Genomic DNA, 12,021 nt, shown 5'->3' on the forward strand with positions numbered 1-12,021 from the left:
TAGCGGTGTAGAAATATTTGTCTTTAATCTTTAATCATGAAAACATTTCCTACCATGAATTCATCGGTCTACTTCACTCATATTTTTTCATAGATTACAGGAATTGGAACAATGGTGTGTCAGGGATAATGGAAAGTTGTGTGGGGTCATGTATGATGATGGAAATGTTTCTGGTTTGTTTTATTTAAATGTTTTTACTTGGAATCGCTGCATTACAATGTTTTACAGTGAGCGTAGCTAACAGACTCAGAGAACCAAATCTGCAAAAGTCGAGCACATACTCGGTGCCCGATGACGATGAAATATAGCTAAAGCGTTTGAGTTGGGTAACATCAAAATGATTTAAAACCGTTGCTGATTACATTAGAATAAACACAAATAGAGCCATGTAAATTAGGTTTTGTTGTATAAAGTATAAAGGGGTCACTTTAGTTGCTAAAATATCTGGGACCCTTGGTTAACAGACAAACACGTGAATAAAAGGTTGACCAGACTGAGGTCTATGACGGCCAACATTAGTCTGTAAATGTAACTGTGCTAAATGTAATTATCAGCAAACTACTTTGTTCATTTAAAAAAAGGCACGCAGCATCAATCCAGTTCATTTTACCAGAGTGTGATCAAATTCATGGTAGAGGCGATATTCTTCTTTTCTTTGACATGAAGGCAATCGGTCGTCATCAGTCAATCTGCCATGCCACTAAAATTCATTTATACGTATAGCTTGCAGAGTTCGGGCAGTCCGGGAGAAATATAACAACACCTTTCCCTCAATCTCCCTTCTTGACCTGAAAAGTGATATAAAGAGTCCCACAGATGACTCTTGTTGGGGATCGGTATCATAATTTTGAGCTTAAGATTTCAGATTCTCTGCACATTTCACTTTTCTCTCTGTACGGCACTCTGATTACTCATTGCTTTATTACTTAATAATAGTAACTGTCCACCTGTGAGGGAGCTGATCATCTGCTTGTTCTTATTTGCACTCCTAAAATGCAGCCGAGTCACATCTGCGCTCGACTCAACAACATCTGTAGATTTCTGTGTTTTCTCACTGTTGTCAGCTTCTCAGCTTCTCAGAAGTTGTACACACGAGCTGTATGGGTGAATACAGTATTGCCTTACAGCTATGGCAGCTGTGCTGATGTGCTAAACATTAAACTGCAAACTAATTACAAAAATTTGAGCATCTTTGATGTCCTCAGAAAACATGAGAGATCCTGTGACTGGAAGATTACATTAAATTGAATCAAAACTGCTTAAAATTTGGGCACAATACCAGTGAAGTACTACACTTTGAAGGCAGGCCTGAGAGGCTCAGCAGCATGTTTGACACAGATGCACTGACTCTGTAAAGGGTTATCGTTTGGCTGTTTATTCTGCTGAAATAGAAGCTAATCGCTTATTTTTCATTCAAGAAATCAGATGATCTCTTCCATCACAGCTAATGAAGGCTACAGGGATCAGACTGGTGCTGCAGAAACATGCTGCTGAGGTGGTTTAGATACAGGAACCACAACAAGGACAAAACAAACATCTCACACACGTCTCATGTGTCTCTCTGAGGTTTCTCTGCCTGCCTCTGTACTGCCTTCATGAAGGGCTCACACCTGCTTCTGTTCCTTCTGAGCTCGAAATGAAACAAGCTTTTGTTCACTCGTAAAGCAAAACCTTCACGTCTGCGCTGCCTCAGCCAAACGTTTGCTTACAGGCCTAAATGAAATGAGCTTTTAAATGGAGCTCCTTTCAGATTACTCGGATATAAAAGCGGCTGCAAAGCCCGCGATCAGCGCGACACCCCTTTCTTTCCTCGGTGGATGCATATTTGTTTATGAGCTGTGATTTTGATGGAAAACACCTTGAAAGTGAGGACTCCCTCATTAGTCACACACACCTAACGAGGGGGTGTGCACCACACTGTGTCATTACTGAAAAAGAAAAAGACAAAGTGTGGGCCACAAGCAAGAAAGATGGGTGATTCACTTTTTTCATATGCCTCTCATGCTTCCTCAGCCTCCAATCTCTCCTACAGAGGGTTTCCCTCGGCAATCGATCTCTATTTCCTGTCTCTGACTTGCGCTGGTTTTATTGTATTTGATAAAATTACAGGTTAGACTTATGGCGTGCGATTTAGCCAAAGACGGGAGGATGTGCTGAAGGTGCTGGGTGTGTGCTGGAAGTTTAAGAGTCTGTGGCTGTTTTTGTGTTTCATAAATAAACAAAATGTCAGTGGAAAAGATGTTAAGAATCAGAAACAAGTGACATTCTCCCTCAGTGCCTGAAAACATTTAGTCTGTTTCATCATGAGGGGAACTTCATTCAAGCTTCTTTGAAACCTCAAACTTGTGAAACAGTCGCAAAGACAGAAAAGTTTACTGTCTCTCCCACTCATCGCTAAAACCTCCATCATCAGTATCTGTAAGTTATTTTTGGTTTGTGGGCCGCTGGATGATCGTTTTTATCAAAAGGAAAATGTAGATTTTGCCACAGTTCATGTAGATTTTCTAATTCATATGGACTGCACACGACTGCTACTATAAATCTGTGATTAAGATGATGAGGTTAATGATGACGTTTGTTTGCAGTGGAAACACTGCTGTATATTTCCACAGCGCCTACAGACGTGTGTGCAGCATATGCGCTGAGCGTAGCTGAAGCACGTTACTGCATTCCTGTAAGTAATCGAGATAATATGATTATTCGCTTATTGTAATAAATGAATAAACAAAATGGAAACAAAAAACATTTGATGTCAGTTTTAGAGCATTTCTCAAAACAATGACACAAACAAAATTCAGTTTTCAGTCAGTAATGTTTTTCTGTACATCCTACAGTTTATATCCGGAAATTATGGAAATGTTTTGCAATTTTTTTTCCATCAACATGCATTCAAATAAGAACTAAATGCATTTTAATTGCATAAACGTTAGGCACAAAAACACTATTCCACTACTCACATGTTGCCACTCATTGTACAGACGGCCACATTCAAAGTGTCAGGAAGAGTTCAGTGATGTTCCTTTGCTACATCTGCCCAATAGCTAAAAAACACACTAAGCTGCCATTAGATTAAATAATCAAATCATTTTAAAAATATGCCTCACATGTGCATTTGTGCAGTTTTTTTGTTCGCTGCAGGCTCAGCCTTGCGGCGTTGATTTTGAGGAGCCTGCTTCCTAATGCCGCTTCAGAGGCAACAGGAGAGGCAGATTTTTTAATGGGCAAAAATCATCTTCAAAGTTAAAGGTAAACTAAAAGAAATAGAAATAGAAAAAGTGTTTATATTGCCTTTGATAATGATGATCATGACCTGCGGTACGAGTCCAAAGTTTGCAGACTGATGTTTAAAAAGTATCTGTGACAAATTTAATAAAACATCTGATGCGCAAATACGCACAATAAAACACAGGCAATATGAAGCCAGTGTGACTTTTGGAAGATGTGAATGTAAACATCATTAATTCGGAAGTGAGAAATGTAAAGATGCATTTGTCGTTAAGTTTTCCACTCGCTGGGCTGCTGCTGATTTTTCGCAAACAGTTATTTAGTAGCAAACTACAAGCAAAACACACACATACTTGGTAGAAGACACAGTTTCCCGGTTCTATAAGGTAAAAGAGGCTTAACTTACTCAGCTGATGTCGTTCTGTACAAAGTCTTGTTACAAAATGTGGAGAAATAAAGAGATAATTCACTGTGACTGAGTGGGTCATCTCTCATATTATTATCTACTAATTTCTACCTCACAAAACAATGTTTACTCAGTTCACTCTAAATATCTTACGACTGTATAAGGAAAACGTCAAAGAGTCAATCTCCTGAACATGAAACATAAACATTTCGCTCTAAGCACTTTCTATTTCTTTTCCATGTGGGTAGTCAAATTAAGTGACACTCTTTTTAGCACGAAATCCCCCCCCCTTCATGTCTGCTGCAATCATTAAATGTTAGAAAACACTGACAGAGAAACACCAAAAGGGAAAGACTTAATGGTACCTGCGTTATTTGTCACAACTTTAGGACGTCTTTTAAGAATGAAGACAATCTCTTACATTAGAGCTGTATTAGACAGCCAGTACAGGTGCACAGTGAAAGAGTTTCTATTAATATGAACCTACTGAAACAGGAAAACCAGAAAACATTTGTTACACAAACAGAGCTGAAGAGCATTTAAAAAGCCGGCCATAATTTAACCATAATGCTTCATTTCCTGATTCACTGCATGTTACCCTTTGCCTACTAACAACACTTTCACTTCTTTAGTTTTAAAAGCCAACAACACACAGCAAGACGAAGAGGAGCAGCTGAGACGCCACCTATGAGAGGACAACTTTAACAAACAAGAAAACACAGGATTTTAGCCTGCGACCGGTCACTGACCGATCACCCTCTGCAGGTTGCTTTAACAGCGATTCCAGTCATGAAAAGCTGCTCTGACACTAAAACCTGCGTGGAAGTGAAACACGAGGGGAGTTTACTGCAGGGAAATCACCCAGCACACGATCATTTCAAAAATAATCAGGAAATTCAGTTTTTAAAAAAGGAGTGCACCTGCAGTGGGGTTACAGCTGGCTGCTGTGTGCTGCCTCTCCCTGCTCTGAAAGCTCACACATCATCCTGCTTACTATTGCAACTGTTTTGTTTTGGTGTTTTTTGGTGTTTTTTGCAACAATCTGCTGCTGTTTGGCATTTAACAAATTTGTAATGATGGTGGCTACATTGGCACTTGTGTCAGGGTCATTACGTATGCACGTACGTTTGCAAAAAAACCCTCTCCGAATACTTCAATCTAACAAACTGGAGCTGAAATCAAGGACAGTTTACAGAGTTTTGCGCTGTAGTTTGTGCCAATTCCTTTGTACAAAAAAATATTAACAGGAAGCTACTGTAAACTGTAAAAAGTACGTTATATATAATTCCTTTTTCTTTGGTGTTCAGAGTATTAATTCAGAAATGTTATGGTGGTTATTTTAAGCTATTACGTGTTGAGGCTTTACCACCATCAACGAGACTCCTGTAGGGTTCAGTTGTGCTCACTTTCGGGGTAGATGCTCTGAAGTTAAATACCAAAGCATTCCCCTAACCATGTTGTGGAAGAAAAAGGGGAACTTCTACAGAGCCGATATCTTGTCATAGTATGACAAAACCAAGAAACTAAACTCGGGGTGCCCGAGCGAGGAGATGCTGCTACAGTCATGTGGAAAAGATAAAAACACCCTCTTTGATCTCTAAAGTTTTAATGTATCACACATAATAAGAGAGATCTGATTCTTAGCAGTACTTAACATTATTTAAATACAACCTCCAATGAACAGCAACATGTGACATGACATATTGTGTCATTATTTATTTAGTAAACGTTAAAAGTTAAGAAGAAGTTTATGAATAATTAAACACATCCGTTTCTTATATAGCACTTTTCTACTCAAGGACTCAAAGCGCTTATACATTTTGCCCCATTCACCCATTCACAGACAAGCGCTTGTTTCTACTTCTACAAGCCTGTTAACTTACTGGCATACAAATTGGAGCAGGGAGGGAATCAAAAGGGATCCAACTTCCAAAAAGTAGATGACCTGCTTTATCTCCTGAGCTACAGCCGACATAGCAAAATTGGTATGGCTCGGATCTGGACCACACAATGTGCTTACACATGGCTCACATACCGCAAAGAATGACGGCCTGTGCTGCCCCAGAACAGTTTCAGCTCTGGCCGCAGATGTCAGCCTAATGTGTACCTTAATCAAGCCGTGTAATAACAACATGTGCCGGAACATAATAGTGCAAAAGTAACATGAGGAAACTCTGTTCAGACAGTGAATGGACTGATTCTTATATAGCGCTCCTCTACTCTCCCAGATTACTCAAAGTGCTCTATACAACATGACACATTCACCCAATCACACACTTTCTCTTAACTGAGTGCTTCCTAACTACATTCATACACATTCACACTCTTGATATGCAGACTGGAGGAAACAGGGATCGAACCACTAACCTTCTGATCTACCTCCTGAGCTACAGCCACCCTGTGATAAACATGAGTAAACCGTCTCTAGGTTTTGGATAAAGTGTACACTCACAAACCTGTCAAACCTGCATTTGAAACGTTGGCTACCATAGCAGTATAGTATTGCAACATGGCATTTGGGTCTTCTAACTAAAATAGGAAAATAGGAACATAAATTATGTCATGATTGGCAGACCTGGCCCACATCTGGTTGACATACACCCTGCCATGACACCAGTCGGGCCAGATCTCTTTTCTATGATCCTGGGCCACATAACCAAAAACATAATCGAGCCAGATGTGGCATGCCATCACATAGTCAGTGCCATCTACGCCAAGCCTGACCCATATATGGATGACATACCACTTACCATACCAGAAGTCAGCCAGCAGTGACGGCTTGGTACCAGATCCGGGCCAGACCTGCTTGCTATGTGGGAGCCACCACTTAATTCCTTCATTATAGGACTTAAGTGGTAAGTAGCAGCCTGGTGCTGATAATCAAATGCACTTCATTAATTAATCATGTTAACTGTTTTAACAGGTTACAGGTCTGGAGCATTCAGGTTTGTGTTAACAACAAGAAAGATATCAACGGTCTGGTAATCTAACTAACTGCTATATGTAAATGCTATAAATGCTTAAGGCCATTTCCTAACATTGTGAAGTTTATTATTCTACACCGAGAAAGATTGTTCATCAGTGGAAAACATTTAAGACAGCTGCTAATCTTCAGTGGACGTCCCAGCAAATTCACACCAAGGTCAGACTGAGCAATGCTCAGAGAAAGTGCCGAAAACCCAAGAGCTACATCTCAGACTCTACAGGCCTCAGTTTATTAGATGTAAAAGTTCATGACAATACATTCAGAAAAAGACTGAACAAGTACATCCTGTTCGGAAGAGTTGCCAGAAGAAACACTGTCTAAAAAGAACATGGCAGCATGGCTTTGCATCTGAACAAACCACACGACTGCTTTTAAACAGATCGAGCTAAAATAGAGAAGTTTGGCCATAACGCTCAGAAAAATGAACCACAGCTTATCAGCACAAACACCTCAACTGTCAAGCACAGTCAGGAGTAATGATTTATGTTTGTTCTGCTGTCACTGTCCTGAGCTGACAGTTAACTTTATACGAAACACTTTTAGAAATGTGAAGCAATCTGTCTGACGGCTAAGTCATGCAACAGAACAACGATCGCAAGCACAGCAGCAAATCAAAAGTCAAAAATCGAGATGTTGCAATGGCCCAGGAAAAATCCAGCTCTCAACCGGACTGAAATGATGTGTTGGGACCTGAAGAGAGTTATGCACAAATGAATGCCTACAAACCTCAATGAACTAAAGTAAAAATGCAAAGAAAAGTGGGCCAACATGATGTGAGACACTGATAAAGTCATACAGAAAATGATTATTGTTAAAGGTTGTTCTGCAAGCTCCTGAATCTTCTATTTCACACAGTTTCTGCTTTTTCATCTAGTTTTTGTTAACTAAACAATGAAAGAGTTTAATCACATGTTGTTGTTTTTTTAATCTTTAAGGGTCGTGCGACCCAGTGTCGCACGACATCACATATTTGTGATCGCTTATAGCATCACAAATTTGTGATGCTATAAGCGATCACAAATATGTGATGCTATAAGCGACCTTATAGCATCACATATTTGTGTTTTATAGTTTACTGCAGAGAAGTTTTGGAAGTAGACTGTTACTCTGATACTAACAGATGCAACACTACCTTACAACAACCTCACATGTATGCGGCCATACAGCTGCTGTTATGGTATGCACATTTCTTTAACTCTACTGGCCTGACAGTAGGACAGGATGTGGTTGCCGTGTTGCCTGCAGATCCCTGCTGAGGATCAGATGATATTTTATTATGTCCTGATACATAAAAGTTCAGAATGGGAAAACGGTCCACTTCCTTTTTTCACATAAGCGTAATTTTACAGTAATATGCTGTTTATGGAGGTTACACAAACAATAAATACATGTATCGCAACAATGTCCTTTAACAGTGACATTTCTAACCTGCTGATATCAAGAAGTAAAAAATTTGATTTGCTGACCTGAATTTGGCTCCTGATGGTTTGTAGCGATGGAATGACAAGACAAATGGAAATAGCAGAAGGAGGGACACACCCTGGTTCAGAAATTGCAGTTTCACTTTGTATGACTGCATGTTTGTGTCTATGAGTGTGCACATTTGGGTAATACAGTGAAAAAGAGAACTGACTAATGCAGTCCCATGAAAAGGGAATCCTAATGTCTCATATGAGAACACCTCCAGTGTAGACAGGTTATATTTTCATAACAGGGTAAGGGAAACACATCTCAGTAATCGCCTACAGAGAACATCAAAATACATACAGTGTGTGCCTCTAGGAGACTTTTTGCTCACTGCTAAAGTCCAAGAAGAAGAAACAAGTACATTTAATGACTCTTCACGATGATATGCAACAAAAAGAGTAAATCAGCAGCACTTTAGTTAGTCAGTAATAAACAATAAATGGCTTTGAACTGCTCTGAACAGCTTTATGGGTGTTCCTGGATAAACAGAGATAAACAATTCAGTCCTTTGAATTGTAGGAACAGCATCCGGAGCATGAAGCTGAAACAACCAAGAACCCGGGGACATGTGATCGACATTCACAGGCCAAATCAGCCAACCAACCTCAATCCTACTGAGCAAACTGAAAACAGACTACCCTCGAAACGAGAAAGGCAAGAAGACAGTTCAGCAAGTAAGAAGTGCCTGCTGACACCTGTGAGGTGCAGCATTCAGCTGTACGTTAACATTTTGGTGTAAAAAAACAAAACAAACAGTCAACACTTTAAGCTCAAGGTAGCGCTTCTGTTTCAGACTGTGCTGCAGCGCTGTGCTGGTTGGCCACTGATGGAGTTTATCCGACATGTATGTTACCAAATTTAATTTCTGTCACAAAACATTTAGTTTTAGAGCAAACTGGAACATAAAATGTGCACACGCAGCAGAAGTAACATCATACAGATATGTGAAAACCAGCAAGTGTCTTAGTTAGAAGTTGGGCCGCAACGTGCCGCCTGAACAGCTTGGGTGCACTTTTCTACAATATTTGCGTTAAATCTTTGAGACTCTGCTGGGGGGGATGCTCGCAACTCTTTTCCAAGATATTCTCTCATTTGATGGGGAGAGCAGTTCAGTACATCAGCCTAAAATCATTCATACTGGGTTAAAATCTCGTGTCTCGGGAGGCCGTAGCACATTGTTTTATATTCAAACCGTTCAGTGACCCCTCGCGCCCTCTGGACGGGGGCATTTCCATCCTGGAACAGACCGCTCCCTTCAGGATAGAAGTGCTCCATGAAAGGATAAAGTGCAAATCAACTTTTTGGTTGCTTGATTTCTAGTGACGCTTTGCTCTCGAGGGACAAGCCCCTCAAAGTAAAAAGGGGCCACTGCATCGCATTGCTTCGCTGGCAGGGTCGGGGGTTTTCAGGATTTTCCTTTAATTTGTTACCATTTTGTAATATCATTTTTAAAATTGTGAGTTATATGACTCCTTTTAAGCTCTGGCAGTAGATAAAACATGGAGAAGCTGAAAGGAGGCGATCTATTAAAGCGCTCGCGCAGAAAGAGCCAGGTAAATTTATTTTTTAGTATTTTACACCAGATCTTTGTGCGTCTGCAGCCACTTTGCCATGTTTGCTAGATCTAATTTTAATGGTACTTATCATGAGTAAAATTTAAAACACTATGAGCCACGGATTAGTGAAATCTAGACTGTTATCCTGATATAATGCTCAGAGATGAGAAAAGAAGCACTATAATCTCAAGTGAGATATCTCTAACACTAAATTATTGCCCATTTTTGTAATATTAATCAAAAAATTTGAGCCAGTTTAATCCTACACTTATTATATTTTATATTCGAGTGAGAGTACAGCACTTGGTAAATTTCATTTCATTCATTCATTTATTTATTTTTTCATTTATTTTATATTGGCAGTTTTCATAGGAAGCATTTTCAGTTTCAGGGTCCTCCTAAAACAAAACCAGTAGGACCCCAAAGCCACGCAGGCTCACTGCTTCACGACTCTTTGGGACCATTCAATAAAACAAGGCCGTCATTGATGTAACCACCGTACGCGCCACCTGTCTTTAACGAGAGGTCAAAACTTTTATTTTCTGAAGGTAACCTAGTTTGGATACCTGTGTAATGCCTCTGAGTTTAGAGTTTAAAGCAAATATGAGATTTTACCACTTAGTGTGATCTAAAGTTAATTTCCTCAGTATAACAGCTGAACTATGCTCAGTGTTACAGTTTACAAGGAGATTTGCGTTAAACAAGCAAATTTTTCATTATATTACAATCATTTGTTGCCCACCACACGTAGCATTTGAACTAACCCTGCTATAAGTAAATTTTTTGGCATCTTCTGACATTGTATTTCTAAAGATAGTACGCACGCTGGAAGCTTCTCAGAGTTACTTGTTTGTTAACGAAAACTCAGCAGATGAGGTGCGATCCACACTCAGCTGTAAGTGGGAACGCTACAGGTCTTATTTACCTGAACTAAATAAAAGCAGTACATTACTGTCGACACTATCAGTGCCAAAAATATAAAAATAAGATAAGCTGTGAGATTTTTTTCGACTTTTTAAGGCTGTTTTAAGGCAGAAGTTTTAACTTGTGAAAACATTTTTAATGTTATATACTTAAAAAGAGAAATACTTTGCTACAGTGTGTTTTAGTAATTTATAAATGCCGTAAAAGAAACACTTTACCAAATGTGTTAAAAATATTTGAAGGTATTTGAAGCTTTTTGATTAACGTTGCTATTTACCTACAAAATTAAGCGTTCTGCATGGCACAAGGCCCTCAGCAAAGCTAGCACTATCATATTTTAGAGGAACAACACACACACTAAACTTAACATTCAAGCAAACCTGCCTGATTTTAAACTGTTAAGAATATTGTAACTTTCTTTACATTTTTTCAAAAAAATTAAAATTAGTTTATGTCCTGATTGCGTAAGATCAGGACAAATTTAGCATCTTATTGCAAAATCAACAATGTGTTGCTGGCGCTGCTGTTATTGCATAAATTTTGATCTTTACGTTTAAAGAGACTGCAGAGCAGAAAATTCTATTTTAGGCATTTCTGATGTGACATTTTGAAATCCTCCTCAGGGTTGTCATTAGGTTTAAGCACATCAGAGAGACTAATGAAGGCTGAAAGACGTCCCATAGAGGGTAAAATCTACAGATCAGGTCCGGCTCATTTGAGAATTGCTTAAGTCTGATGATAAAACAACCATAAATCTTTCAGTGTTGACGAATTTAATTCAATTCATGTGTTGACAGTCAGACACACTGAACGCTGGCTACGAACTGTGGATCGTCACTTTCTTCTAATGATATAAATATATATGAAAATAATTGTGCCAGTTTTTCAGGCAACAAACACAAACACGAGCAGATCAAATTCAAGACAAATCAGTCAAAAAACTTTTAAAAGCAGCCTCTGTTGGGACCACATTTGAATCTTGACCCTACGTGCCCCTTTGCGTCTATCAGAGTGGATCTTTCGCAGCGTCTCTGACATTTGTCAGCATGTAGTTATGATTCGAGTCCTTGACATGTTGTTATCCTGATTAAAGTATCATCTCCCTTGAAGAAAAGCTTTTAAAACCTGCTACTATCACGTAAAACACTAAAGTATACATACAAAGTATTACAGAGTACTTACATGGGATCTTCTCAGTACAGCTATGAGTTCAGCTTTGACACTTGGTAGGCTGTGTGCACTGCAGGTGCCTTTTCAAACACACACACACACAGGAAGTCAGCGTTCACTATGATCTCACCCCCTCTGTTATGCACTTAATACATTTTACAGACTAGATTACAAGTTGAGGGACAAACCTGGAGGACACTTTTAGAGGTTTGATAAGCTCAACTTAGTGCACAAAACAGGGCTTTTCTTAACTCATATAAAAGATTGAAAATACTTCACTTGTGCAT

Source organism: Diplotaxodon limnothrissa, linkage group LG11 (genome assembly GCF_057381915.1).
Source record: "Diplotaxodon limnothrissa isolate DT_005_m linkage group LG11, D_limnothrissa_male_GT1.1, whole genome shotgun sequence".
NCBI lineage: Eukaryota > Metazoa > Chordata > Actinopteri > Cichliformes > Cichlidae > Diplotaxodon > Diplotaxodon limnothrissa.